This window comes from Artibeus jamaicensis, unplaced genomic scaffold (assembly GCF_021234435.1).
Source record: "Artibeus jamaicensis isolate MK-2021 breed Jamaican fruit bat unplaced genomic scaffold, CSHL_Jam_final contig_240, whole genome shotgun sequence".
NCBI lineage: Eukaryota > Metazoa > Chordata > Mammalia > Chiroptera > Phyllostomidae > Artibeus > Artibeus jamaicensis.
In genome coordinates, this window is record NW_026521506.1 from 24,526,587 (window position 1) to 24,539,493 (window position 12,907).

Genomic DNA, 12,907 nt, shown 5'->3' on the forward strand with positions numbered 1-12,907 from the left:
TGGGAGTCCACGGCTCCACTCCTCATACTTAATGGGTGCAAACAGACCAAAAATGGCTCAAGAAGATCTCAAAGCCCCAGAGCCTATAAATCTAAGCAATGAAGAAATAGCAAAACTCTCAGACGCACAGTTTAAAACACTGGTGATCAGGATCCTCACAGAACTGGTTGATTACAGCCACAAATTAGACAAACATATGAAGGCGAAACTAATTGAAATGAATGGAATTGCACAGGAAACCAATAGTGATGAAAAGGAAACTGGGACTCAAATCAATGAAGTGGACCAGAAGAAAGCAAATAATGGCCAAACAGAAAAGAGTGAAGAAGCAAGAATTCAAAAAAAATGAGGAGAGACTTAGGAACCTCCAGGACATCTTTAAACGCTCCAACATCCAAATTATAGGGGTACCAGAAGGGGGAAAGGAACAGCCACCAGTGGAAAACTTATTTAAACAAATAATAAAGGAGAACTTCCCCAATCTGGCAAAGGAAATAGACTTCCAGGAAATCCAGGAAGCTCAGAGTCCCAAAGAAGTTGGACCCAAGAAGAAACACACCAAGGCACATCATTACATTAGCCAAGATGAAAATGAAGGAGAGAATCCTAGAAGCAGCAAGAGATAAGGGGACAGTCACCTACAAAGGAGTCCCCATCAGACTGTCAGCTGATTTCTCAAAAGAGACCTTACAGGCAAGAAGGGGCTGGAAAGAAGTATTCCAAGTCATGAAATCCAAAGACCTACAACCAAGATTGCTCTATCCAGCAAAACTTTCATTTAAAATGGAAGGACAGATAAGGTGCTTCTCAGATAAGATCAAATTCAAGGAGTTCATCATCACCAAGCCCTTATTATATGAAATGTTAAAGGGACTTATCTAAGAAAAAGAAGTTAAAAAAACATGAACACTGAAAGGACAGCAAACTCACAGTTATTAACAACCACACCTAAAACAAAAGCAAACTAAGAGGACAGCTAGATCAGGAGTGGAAACATAGAAATGAAGATCTCAAGGAGGGTGAGCAACAGGGGAGTAGGAGGAGGAGAAGGGGAGAGAAGGTACAGAAAATAAGTAGCATAGATGGGAGGTAGAAAATAGATGGGGGCAAGAATAGTATGGGAAATATAGAATCTAAAGAACTTGAGACACATGGTCATAAACTAAAGGGGGGTAATGGTGGGGACGGGGGGTAGGGTGTAGGGGAATGAAGGGGGGAATAGAACAACTGTAATGGCATAATCAATTAAAAAATAAATTAAAAAATTTAAAAAATACATAACGTTAAAATGGAGAGAATTGCCAGCAGAAATGGGCAAATCCATTAAAATGGTGAGATATTTTAACACATCTCTCAGCATTTGACAGCTCAAACAGCCAGCAACATAATACAAATTTAGAAGCTTTAAACAACATGCAGAAATGACTTAATAGATAAATCTTGAACTCTGGACCCAAATATTACGTAATACACATTATTGTCAGGCACCTATGCAACATGTACAATAAATATAACCCGGGCCAACGTAATCTTGGGGGAAAAACAGTCCAATTTATGCAGACAAACTAGAAGCCATATTAATATGAAGCAAGATGTCTTGGGGCAATGAGGTCACTGAGATATTAAACATGAATTGAGTAGCAAAATAAGCAGATAGTATTTAGGGATGTGATTTTTTAGTGACTGTTTGGCTATTGGATGATAGATAGGAAGGCACACTTGGTTGGCCTTGAAACTTGTGACCAAAATTTGAGAGAAAAAAATTAAGTTGGTGCTGTAGTCAGCAAGCATGTGAGACAGTATTCAGTGAAAGCAAAATACCTGATTTACAAAATGTAACAGGTAAAAAGAGGTGCCCTGTGCCATGTTGCTGGAGCTTGTTGGGACTTGTAGATAAGTGATCTTGTATACAGGGTATGTTCGTGGTCAGGAAGAAGTACAACAGTCCCTTATGAACAAATGGCATCCTCGTCCGCCTCACACAAGTTGTTATAGGAACTGACAATGTACTGCGTCCTTTTTGACACAGGGACTTACAAATACCCGAAAATCTTGCTCTATCTTGCGGTGCAGTGGCCAGGAGGGGGTTGACATCATGAAACTGATGCCACCAATACCTCTCCCTTTCTGAAAGGTACAGCCATTTACTTACTAATCTCCATAACTTCCTCTCGGCCTTGTGCCACATGCATGATGCCACACCCATCCAAATTTTGTGTTCCCAGGGTGCTGTGTTAACAATTATCTTACCTGCCAGGCTGGTCATGCACTCTAGCTACAGCTATTTTTTTTGTAGCTGATGACAAATTTGCTTCTGAGGTAGGAAAACTCAAGAGACACCATTCAATATCCATAATAGCAGATAGTGATAAAACTTATACCTTGAATTCAAGTCTTAATTCCTTCTTCTTTGTACAGGCGAGCTCTCTTACCCTCTCCTCCCCTTTTCTTCCTTCTTTCTTATAACCACAGAGCAATTTTTATAGAAACATAAAACAGCTTTTAATGCTATTAACACCAAATAACTCAAGCCCCATCTCTACATTTTCTCAGCTAGAAATGTGAAAAAGTGCTTGCCGGAGTTGTGTTTTTTTTTCTAACCGATCAAATAATTTGTTCAGGTGGACAGGGCAGGGGAGAGTAAGTGGGGGGGGGGAGGGCAACTATAAATGAACAAGAATAAGAAAAAATTTTTAAAGAAATAGAAATTTAGAAAAGTATAAGAAACAGTGGTAATTTTCCATTTGTTTCTTATCTAGTTGTCTGTAGAAACCAGAATGATTATATGACAAAACACAGTGTTGCACTTCTACTCTCTTCCTTCTGTCTTTTTTATTTTTTTCAAGATTTTAAAATTTATTTTAGAGAGAGGGGAAGGGAAGGAGAAAGAGAGGGAGAGAAACATCAATGTGTGGTTGCCTCTCATGAACCCCCCACTGGGTACCTGGCCTGCAACCCAGGCATGTGCCCTGACTGGGAATCAAACTGGTGACCCTTCGCCTCACAGGCTGGTAGTAAATCCACTGAGCTACACCAGCCAGGGCCCTGTCTTTTTTTATTGTGGTATCATGTGGTTGAGAATTATTTTAAACAGAGAAGAGTTCAAATGTATACTGCATTTTAATAAAACAGGGAAAAACAAAAAAAATACTCATTGAAGACTTGGATCAGTTCTTCACTCAGAGCCCTTTGAAGCCTTGCCCACAGCCATATTTTAGTTCTCCTTTACCATTCCATTCCATTCTTGGGTGGAGATATGACATCATATGTCAGGATGTGCCTTCAAGCCTGTACCCTTACTGAGCCTGCTGATAACCTTGGTGACCACTGCATGCTGCTTGGAGCTGCTGAGTACATTGATGAAGAGGTCACCAGGAGTTCTGAAGCAGCCAGAGAAGAGTCAGGGATTAGACTGGCAACAACTCTACTCTGCAGGCCTGGTGCTCATCCCTGGTTTGATTCTGGCACTTATACAAAAGATTTCAGGGCTCTAGACCCAGGTATCACTAGTAGATCTCTCTGGGAGTGGCTCCTGTGGTTTTTGGTGACACAGGAGTATCCTATGTTCTGACCAGAGGTACCTGTTGCACTGAGTGACTGCCATGAGAGGGAGCTGTTTGGGCGGTGCTGGATGAGTTGCACAGCATCAACACTTTGAAGAAAACAACTCTTCCAGTATTTCCCCTCAGCCCCTCAGTGAACTTACTGTATTTCACAATGTATAATGAGCACTTCTTTTTGCCCCAATTTTTGAGGGAAAAATAAGGATGTGCATTTTACACTGGTAGTACCTGAAATAACTTGCTCCTGTTGTTGTGTTTTGTAATTACTTGTTACATAAAATTTCCTGTACCATAATATGTTCAAAAAGAAATGCAAAAGTTCCTTTATAATACAAAAAATAGGCATCTAAATGTAAATAAATAAATAAATGAATTAAAAATTAAAATGAAAGATTTTTTCCCTGAAAGTTTGGGTAAAAAACACGAGTGTTTGGGGCATTATACATGGCAAAATATGGATATATTCTGTCAAATGGGGGCTAGGCCAGGAGGTAAGCCTAAGTACGCGATATAGTTCTATCCTCAAAACCACCGCTTCCTTCCCACAGCTGCAGTACTGTTAGTGGACCAAGATGGGCTTCCTGGCTCACTCTTCCATGGGATGTCATTTCCTAGTAGCCATTTCAGTCCCTAAATCAAACAGTCCTTGGATAGGAAAGAAATTGTATCTCACTGTGGCTAAAACTTTTCATTGCCTAGTTTTGAGGTGAAGCATATTTTCCATGAAGGATGGGGTTTGTGGGAGGGGTCTGGAGGATGAAGGCATTCTGCAGGTCACCACCCACACCAGCAATGTCTGGAATGCAATGAGGGTTACCAGTTCATCTGGTGGTAGTAGGATACCTGTGAAGTTACTTTCACAGAGAAGAGACTACTGGTAAGTACATTCAGTACTAAGAGTGATTATACACTGGTTGTGGAATTTGGGGTGTTTTTTTTTCATTAATTCTGGTAACTTTCCCCTACTTCCAAATATTATTCAGCAAGCATGTCTAGTCCATGTAGTTCGTTAAATACAAGAACAAGATCTGAAATGTAAAAGGCAGGCACTGCTAGTCAGAGAAGAGTACGTAAACTGGCTCCAGAGGGGCTGCCTGAGGCCATCCCCTGAGGTAATAAGAAGCAATAGAGAGAAACCTTCTGGGTCTTCAACCTGAACCAGCAGGTAATAATTCAAGACCCTCAAACTGTTTGTGCCCCATTGGCTTCCTTGTTTACCTTCAAACATGAAATCCTGTACCATGAGTATCAGGGGCCTGGATTTCCAAGGATTCACTCATTACAATGTTTTGACCTGATTAGGGCATTTTTCCAGCTGGTTCTGGAGATCAGTCCTATAGGTAGGATCCTTACTGGGTGGAGAAAACTAGGAAATGCCACAGTGTTGCTGAAAGTCTATCCTGTCTTTATTTCTTATTCCACTTCCTCATTCTGGATTAGGAGTGCAGGCTGTAAGAGATAATCCAACTCAGAAGGCGATAGTCATACTGGATAGGCTGGAGGAGACAGCCTTGGAATTTTGGTGGATTCATGTAGACAGAGAAAACCAGAGATGGATGCTCACAAGAATGATGACTGTTGTTTTCTAGAAAGGTCCCAGTAGACAGGCTCATGGCTTCTTTTGCTGGCAGACAATATGGATGTGCTAGAAGGAAAGGTAGTTGTCTTCACCAACCTAGTATTCTCTGTGGTACCTGGTGATTGTATTTCTTCATGGAGGGTGAGCAGTAGAACAAGAATTTAGCATCGACTCCACAGGTATGCTGGCAATGCTGTTAGTGATTGTTCAAATGTTGGCATGCACAAGGTGCTACTGATGCTGTTGTTCTGGGGAGCACACTTCCAGAAAAAACTGGACTAGAGACAAAGCTGGACTGAAACCATGGCTTCAATTAGTTTTCTCATACACAGAAATTGGAGTAGAGTACTGGTGTTCTGTGTTACTGTCAAGATTGAATGAGGAAATATGGAGAAGGCCCTTGAAATTGGACCTGACACATGAGAAAACCAAAATGGAGGCAGTCATCCATTATTACTATCACTATCGATCAAAACATACCATGGCAGACACTTCTTCCACCTCTAACCTCCCCTTCCCCCATCTTTACAGGGAATTCTATCCCCCAAATAATGTAATTAAGTTATATGTAGAGTATGGATAATCCTAACTCTCATTATTCTGACAATAGAGAACAAATCCTTTCATGGCCTATATTGGGAGAATAGGTGAGTGCTGATTATAGGAAGAATTGAAGATCATTGTCTGCCACAACTTGCCATGCAATACAACAGGACAGAGACTTGCCACTTCTCTACCTACAACAGCTGGTGTCTTCCATATTTCCGCTCAAGATAAATGGGTAGATGCCCAATAACAGGGTATCAGGGACTCCTTTCAGGACTTTCCTTACACCACAGTGACCAGACCCACTCTTTCCTTTCCTCCCCCCCCCCCGCCCAACTACTAGAGCCATGCACTTTCCTTTGTCTACTTACTGTTCTTTTGTCTCAGAGTCCATTTTCTCAGGTCAAGGCCTCAAGATATTACTTTGCACAGTCAAACCCTGGATCTCATTGTGGCCATTGTTTCTGAAGGCCTATTTTTCTAATTTCTCTTCACTGTGCACCTCACACCTATGAAAGGAGAACCACAGCTAATGATGTGTCTATAGGTTTTCAGTTCCCCTCCTTCCTCCAGACCCAGGATAAATGAAAGGATTCTATTGCTGTCTACCACAGAGTACTCATTCATTCATTCATTCATTCATTCCATTTGGGATGCTGCTTTCAACATGATTTCACCTTCATGCTGAACCAAAAGAGTCTTCAAACTATCACAATCATAGTCACTTATGCCAAGTCTAAAAAGCCTCCAAAAATTATGTAGGACCTACTGTACTATTAACCTTGAAGATTAAAAAGCAACTGACACTTTAAAGATAACTTTAAAAAATCTTTTTTTTATTTTTAGAGAGGAGAAGGGAAGGAGAAGGAGAGGGAGAGAAACATCAATGTGTGGTTGCTTCTTGCATGCCTCCTACTGGGGACCTTGCCTGCAACTCAGGCATGAGCCCTGACTGGGAACCTAAATGGTGACCCTTTGATTTGCATGCCAGCATTCAATCCACTGAGCTGCACCAGCCAGGGCTCAACAGACATTTATTTGAGGTTAAAAAATAGATATTCAAGAAGCAATGATTCAGGAAGAAACTCAAATATTGTTCCAATTACAGTTTGAAAGTAAGGGAATTTTACGAGAAAGGAAGAGAAATAATTACATGAATAGAAGGGACATATTTCTATTACTGCTAATAAGCTAAGTTATTCATTAGATGCATTGTGCTACCAATTCTACAGAATGTCTCAAATTTTCAGTTCTGTAGTTAGGATGCCTGCTTTCCTGCTAGATTTGCAGTCAGTTATTTTGAATATAATGTTTCTTTGGCCCAGCTCAAATGTTATTTTGCCCACTTCAAACATTCCAAAGATTTGAGGAGTAACGCATGAGGTCTAATTCCTCTGGAATGGCTTTCCTGACTCCATTTTAAAATGGTTTCACTTATGACAACATTTTAACAGTACCATCCCTGGGCCTACTTCAAACCCTTAATATGGAATTAAAATTCCACAGGTATCAAAATTCCATTGATAGTACTTCTGGTCTGTGGCACAGTCCTACAGTACAGCAAAGCCAAGCCTCATAGTGACCTACTTTGAAAAGATAAGATCCTAGGATTCACAGAGAGAAGATGCTAGAAGGAAGGCTACAAAGAGGATGGAACACCAGGCTACCCTAGCCTCTGTACTCTTTGGACTCAATGGAAAGAGGCCTTTAAACTAAGCACTCGAGGCCCTAACCTACCAGTGTTTGTTGTCTACCCTGTAGTGCCCGCACTTCCTGGCCTTGATCCATTAAGCCCATCTATCCAAAATGTCTATTTTAATGCAAGTTTTGGGAGTCTAGGAGCTACTGCAGGAATTGAAGCAGCAAACATATCTCTATTTTGCATTAATCTAAGCCTCTGTATTAATAAGGCATGAAACAATGTAAAGAAAGAAGCTTTTATCCTTATCAATGGCATCAAGGCTGTAGAGAACCACTCCGAATATCCTGAACTGTCATTTCCTTGAAGAAGCAAAATCTGATCACTTGGTGAAATTGGGTACTTCTGGCCAAGATGGAGGCGTAGGTAGACACACTGTACCAAAATTAAGAACAACAAAAAATTTAGAAACAAAAAAACAACCAGAAGGAACAGAAAATTGAACTGTACGGAAGTCCGACAACCATTCATCCAGCCCATTAAGAGTGGTGGAGTTGGCAGCTGGCAGAGAGGGGTCGCAGCATGAAAAAGCCATGGTTTGTGACCTGGGCACACAGGTGACAGACCATGGGAGCAAGGTGGCAATAAGCAGACCCAGTGAGGTGTGCAAGGCAGTTGACTGATTGCAGTCCCACATTCGTGCACAGATAAATCAGACGAAAACAGGCAGTGGGACAGACCACACAACCCAGAGCCCCAGCACCAGGAAATAAAGCCTAAAAGCACCAATTGAAAACACTTGTGGAGTTGGGGTGCTGGGAGAGACTCCTAGCCTCACAGGAGAGTTCATTGGAGAGACCCACAGGGTCCTAGAACATACACAAGACCACCCACCTGGGAACCAGCACCAGAAGGGCCCAGTTTGCTTTTGGGAAGCAACAGAAGGGACTGAAATCTGAGAGACAGTGGAGCAAACTCCATTGTTTCCTCTCTGACCCGCCCCCCCCCCACATACAGCATCACAGCCCAGCAACTGGCGGTAGGGTTGCCCCGCCCTGGTGAACACCTAAGGTTTCACCATGTAGGAGGCACAACCAGACCTCCCAAAGATGGCTCAAATGGAAGAACACATCAAAGCCTCAGAGCCAACACATCTAAGCAACCAAGAGATAGCCAAACTATCAGATGCACAGTTCAAAACACTGGTGATCAGGATGCTCAAGAACTGGTTAATTTTAGTCACAAATTAGATGAAAAAATGAAGGCTACACTAAGTGAAATGAAGGAGAATGCACAGGGAACCAATAGTGATGGGAAGGAAACTGGGACTCAAATCAGTAGAGTGGAGCAGAAGGAAGAAAGAAACAACCAAACAGAAAAGATGAAGAAACGAGAATTCAAAAAAATGAGGAGAGGCTTAGAAACCTCCAGGACATCTTCAAAAGTTCCAACATCCGAATTATAGGGGTACCAGAGAGGAAGAGGAACAGCCAAGAGTGGAAAACTTATTTAAACAAATAATTAAGGAGCAGTTCCCCAATCTGGCAAAGGAAATGAACTTCCAGGAAGTCCAAGAAGCTCAGAGAGTCCCAAACAAGTTGGACCTAAGGAGGAACACACCAAGGCACATCATCATTACATTAGCCAAGATTAAAATGAAGGAGAGAATCCTAGAAGCAGCAAGAGATAAGGGGACAGTCACCTACAAAGGAGTTCCCATCAGACTGTCAACAGATTTCTCTAAAGAGACCTTGCAGGCAAGAAGGGGCTGGAAAGAAGTATTCCAAGTCATGAAATCCAAAGACCTACAACCAAGATTGCTCTATCCAGCAAAGCTTTCATTTATAATGGAAGGACAGATAAAGTGTTTCTCAGAGAAGATCAAGTTCAAGGAGTTAGTCATCACCAAGCCCTTATTATATGAAATGTTAAAGGGACTTCTCTAAGAAAAAGAAGTTAAAAAAAAAAACATGAGCAGTGAAAGGACAGCAAACTCACAGTTATTAAGAACCACACCTAAAACAAAAGTAAAATAAGAGGACAGCTAGATCAGGAGTGGAATCATAGAAATGAAGATCTCATGGAGGGATAGCAACAGGGGAGTGAGAGGAGGAGAAGGGGGGAGAAGGTACAGAGAATAAGTAACATAGATAGTAGGTAGAAAATAGTCAGGGAGAGGGAAAGAATAGTATGGGAAATGTAGAAGCTAAAGAATCTGTGATAAAGGGACGTAAACTAAAGGGGGGAACGGTGGGGGAGGGGTGTGTAGGGTGGAGGGACATGAAGGGGGGAAATAGAGCAACTGTATTGGCACAATCAATAAAATTTTAAAATGATTAAAAAAAGAGAAAAGAAAATGTTAATTTGTTTGTTTATTTTCTGTCTCCACCCACTGGGAGGAATGATCTCAGAAACAGGTGCCTTGATTCTTTTTTAAAAATTTTAACATGTTACATTTTTTACATCATTTTTATTGTACTTTTTCTATTACCATTTAGCCCTCAAAACCCTCTTCCTCACCTGTTGTGAACCACTCCGCCTGGTTTCAGGAGTTGTAACTGTCCCCCATGGCTAAGGCTGAGTGAGCGACCTCTGGAATGCAAGCCACAAAGAGACAAAGCTCATCTCTGGTAGCAAATGCTGCTTCTGCTTCCCCCCACTGCCCCCAAAGCATGGTCGGTTAGTCGATGACAGGTAAGACCCCCCAGAGGAGGGGCAACCTAAGCCAGACACGGTCACTTGGGAGGCCATCATGGAAGGACTTAGGGGGCTACAACAAAGAGGGAGTGATGGACCCTCGTCCCCCGGCTATTTTGACAGAGCCCGAGTGAGACTCAAGTACAAGCCACAGAAGTTTTCACCACCTGACATGGTGGCACGTGCGCTGGACAAGGTGGTGTGTGCCTATAGTCCCAGCTACTCAGGAGGCTAAGGCAGAAGGTAAAGATGTTTGCCAATAGAGAAAAAACTGTTTCTAAAAGTTATATATGTGTTCATAAGTTTATCAATCTAAAGCTTGATCTAAGTGAGATAAAAATTGTGACATGTTAAAGAAATATTAAGAATCTTCCTTGTTTACGTCAGAGCTGTGACTTTTATTGTAAAACTGAAATATAGGTGTACTGTCTCCCGGAGGAAATGACTAGTCAGTCAAGTCACAAAAGGCCCTTGGCGTGTAACCGTTTTTCAAATTATTAAAGAATGTCCTGCCCTGGCTGGTGTAGTTCAATGGATTGAGCGTGGGCCTGTGAATGCGTGGGCCTGGGATTGCCGTTCAATACCCAGTCAGAGCATATGCCTTGGTTGCAGGCCAGTTCCCAGTGGGGGGCACATGAGAAGCAACCATACATTGATATTTCTCTCCCTCTCCTTCCCTTCCCCTCTAAAGATAAATGAATAAAATCTTAATTAAAAAAAAAGAGAATGTCCTTATTGTACAGGAGTTAATCCTCAAAGACTAAGTTCTCAAATAATTTGGCAAACAGATGTCACTCATTATGCTCTCCTTGGAAAATTCAAATATGTTCATATTTCTATTGATATTTACTCTGATACCCTACATGCATCTGCTTTAACAGGAGTACTTTACAGTGCAACTAGTCAGGCAATTGTGGAACAGGCTCATCATACTTTTAAAAATCTTTTCAACAAACAAAAAAGAGGGAGTTATGAGTCCTACCCCCCAAAATTTTATTTCATTTGCCATGTTTATCTATAATTTTCTAAATTATGATGAGTTGCTCTGTACTCCAACTGTAAAACATTTTCAGACAGAAGAGTCAAAACCACCTTACCCTCAGATTTTAACTCTTAACTTGGGAAAAAGGGTATGCTTGTGTTTGCTTTCCAGAATGACCTTTGGAACTGCCAGCAAAAAGGGCGAAGCCATATCACAGAAAAGGCTTCCCTGAGGAAGACCCACCTCCACCCACTGGACTCTCTCGATCCAGACTTCTCCAAGCTGTGTGTCATTTCCCTGGAGTGGTATTCAACATCATCTAAGAGAGACTTTTTCTACCAACTTAAAGGGACAAATTAATAAATTGCAGTTACAATTAGATCAATAGCTGTAGGACATTCAACACTTAACCAAGCAGGAGGTTTTTCAGACCCTCCCTGACAATTTTGACTACCTGAACCCCAAACATTGGTTTGATGGACTTAATCTGATAATGTGGGTCATTGGAGCCACTGGTTGTTTACTGGTTCTAATAATGCTTTGTAATAAAACTCCTTCACCCTGAGTTCAGGCACAAGCCCTTGCTACACATCTTTAAAGTAACTTCCTGAAGTCTGTGCTAATTCTTCCAAAGATTGAGTTGTAACCAGACCTGTTACTTTTGTCATTCCCATGCATTTGTATCATTTTTCAACAGACTGAATTTACAACTTTGGGCTATGGCATCCCTTGGCTTCCTCCTTGTTTTAATTTTTATTTGTGCTTTACGATGTATATGGAAGTTATTTTCCCATGATCACATTCAAGAACAGCAAATAGTGGGTTTCACAGGCCTAACAGCTACAATTGATTTAGCAAATAAAAGGGGGAAGATGTTGGGAACTGGTCTGCCTGGTTTCAGGAGTTGTAACTCCTTCATGGCTAAGGCTGAGTGAGGGACCTCTGGAATGCAAGCCACAAAGAGACAAAGTTTGTCTTTGGTAGCAAACGCTGCTTCAGCTTAGTCCCCTGCCCCCAATGCATGGTTGGATAGTGGATGACGGGTAAGACTAGTCAGAGGAGGGGCAACCTAAGCCAGACACAATCACTTGGGAGGCCATCATGGAAGGACTTGGGGGGCTTCAACAAAGAGGGAGCAATGGACCCTTGCACCCCCAGCTATTCTGACATAGCCTGAGACCTCATGTCCTCTGAGAGTAGCGCTTCCTGGCTCTAATTCACTTAAGCCTGAAAACCTGTGATGGGGGAGGTGGTACAGTTCCTTGCCTTGCTAGAGTGGTATCCGGGGTAAACCTGGCATAAGAAAGAATTTCTAAAAGTCCTGTGAAACCTGCTTTGGTAAGAGTGCTTTCATTCATGTTAAGGGTCCGAGCAGGAAATGAGTATGTCTCCCAAAGTTTCTGCAACCCCCTTTCCTGACAGACACTGAGACTAAGCCCTCAGATTTCTTTGAAATGTTATCTACAGTTTGATCCTTGCTGCCCTGTATGCCTTTGTATTACAACCCAATAAAAGCCTCTAGAGGAAGGGGCTCCTGGCCTCTTTCATCTGAGAAATTGGCCACCTCTCCTCCTCAAGCAGATCATATCTTGGTAGTGTAACTTTTATCCATGGCAGATGGGGGGACTTGCAGGCAAAGTCGTCCCCACACCCACCCCCCGCACCTCCAAATCACTATTGTCCATGTCCAGGAGTTCTTTCTCTTTGTTTTATAGACCCCTTGTGTTCTTAATTGTCTTGGGGGCCTCAGAATCTGAGAACTGTGTCTGGCACATAATGGGTGCTCAACAAGTATTTGTTTAATGAATTAATGGGCTAATGAATCAACCCTTAATGGGTTCCAGTGCTGATTGGCTTTCTGTTTATTCCACTGAAGCACACAAGTCCAGACCCCCAAAGTA